Source organism: Miscanthus floridulus, chromosome 13 (genome assembly GCF_019320115.1).
Source record: "Miscanthus floridulus cultivar M001 chromosome 13, ASM1932011v1, whole genome shotgun sequence".
Classification (NCBI taxonomy): Eukaryota; Viridiplantae; Streptophyta; class Magnoliopsida; order Poales; family Poaceae; genus Miscanthus; species Miscanthus floridulus.
In genome coordinates, this window is record NC_089592.1 from 57,729,537 (window position 1) to 57,731,861 (window position 2,325).

Genomic DNA, 2,325 nt, shown 5'->3' on the forward strand with positions numbered 1-2,325 from the left:
CTACAAAGTTTTATAACTCATCAAGATGTACAATGTTTGTTTTGATCTTTTCTTCATACGACAAAGTGAAAATAAATTTCTTCACAAATCTAATATATCTCTCTTGTAGTTTATGAAACTACAAGAGAGATATATAAGATTTGCGAATAATGTTAGAACGACCATGTTGGATGAATAGATGACCAAACAACCAAAATAAACTTTGTAGATCTCGAAAAGTTATGAAACTTTATAATTGGCAACTTTTTGATTTGAAAACATCTTGTCATGCAAAACTGCGTTTGAATTTCAAAATTTTAAAATTCAAACTTTTCAAACGACCTCGGATGAAAAAACAACCAAAATAAACTCTGTAGATCTCGAAAAGTTATGAAACATTGTAGTTGACAACTTTTTGATTTGAAAACATCTTGTCATGCAAAACTGTGTTTGAATTTCAAAATTTTAAAATTCAAATTTTGTAAACGACCTCGGATGGAAAAACTTCCTAAACTAAAAGTGTAGATCTCGAAAAGTTATGAAACTTTGTAGTTTACAACTTTTTTATTTGAAAACATCTTGTCATGCAAAACTGTGTTTGAATTTCAAAATTTTAAAATTCAAATTTTGTAAACGACCTCGGATGGAAAAACTTCCTAAACTAAAAGTGTAGATCTCGAAAAGTTATGAAACTTTGTAGTTTATAACTTTTTTATTTGAATTCGTTTAGGGCCTCAAACATGCAATTTACACTCGGTTTAGTATAATATATTGGGAACTAAAACGGAATCCAGATACAAGTGAGAGTGTGGTGTAGTGGTAGAGGAGGTACGTGCACAGCGGGAGGTCTCGGGTTCGAATCGCGTCGGCCGCGTAGCCATGAAATTCACGCGAAAAATGTCGTAGATGGGTGGGCGCTGGCCGGTGGGGGCCTCGATCGATAAAAAAAATTTCATTTTTTTTTGGTAAAAAATCCCATTTTTTTCGGTTTTTTTCGGTTTCAACTTTGCCGAGTGTCGGGTACTCGGCAAAGGCTTTGCCGAGTACCCGATAAAAGACACTCGGCAAAGTTGGCTTTGCCGTCACTGTTTTTGGCGAGTGCTGTTCGCCGAGTGTTACACTCGGCGAACCATTTGCCGAGTGTTTTATGTCTTTTGCCGAGTGTTTCGGGCACTCGGTAAACTCAAGGAGTCCGGTAGTGTTCAATTGCATGATAAAAATGAAAGAATAACGCTTGTCTGCTCTCCTCATATACCTACACAAATAATAGTGCTTGTCTGCTCTCCTCATATAACAACTACACAAATATTAAAGTAATCTGCTCACAAGTGAAAGGTATGTTTGCAAATTGGGGCATGAACTTGCATTCCAACCACGCTTGCAAGTTTAATGTACGGGATAGGATTCAGCTAATATGTGCCAATTTTTTCCCAAATGGTCACCATTAGAGCGGTTAAATAGCTTGATGCAATCAAGCTACAGGGTACCAGCCACTAGCTACAAGTATGCTGATTCTACTCCTTAAAATTCAGAAGCATCTTAATTAGTACGCTGAAGAGATGAAATCGCGATGGAAAATGCTTCATGTAAAACCCATTTGTACAACTCTATTATAGTTGTACCCAAGTATTTGAATCCTTTGATCCATATATTAGCAACCACCCAAGAGATTTTCACCGTTGGTCACTCCTGGTCTAGACATGGTTGTTCACTAATTTGTTATGTAGGGGAAGTAGTACTGATTAGATCAGCACCCTACCATCAGTTTTATTTCAGTACATTGGCTGTTTTGACTTTTATGTGAGCAAGCTTTCTAAAATTTTACCTTAGGCAATCTTTACACATTAACCTCTTATACTTTCAACATATTGGAGTCTAAAATACTTTTGAGGTGAAATCTAAAATATTTGTGATGCGATATGGATCCGATTTTTATGCACATATTCTGATTAAGATGTTTAACATCATTTTTGTAGAAAGCCTTAGAAGTGGAGAGAGAGCTGTGAAGATGGAGGAGCTACGAGTATATGCTTTGTTGCTGAAATTATTAGTTCTTTTCTGTATCTCCTTATCTACGAAAAATTATCTTATTGCATTGTGGATCTACTGCTAGCATAAAGTATCCCCTATGCTATGAATTCTGCAAATTTGAAACTATGGTGTGTCCTATGCTTCTGGAACGTGTACTTTTAGAAGTGACAATGAGGAGAATGACTTTTGTGCTTTCCATCAATGTAATTTAACATCCTAGCAGGAGAAGATGCATATGTGGGTGCGAGGTGTGGTCATGCACATAGCCACCCTAGTTCGAGTCATTTTCAACATGAATTTGGGTGTTTATCTTGT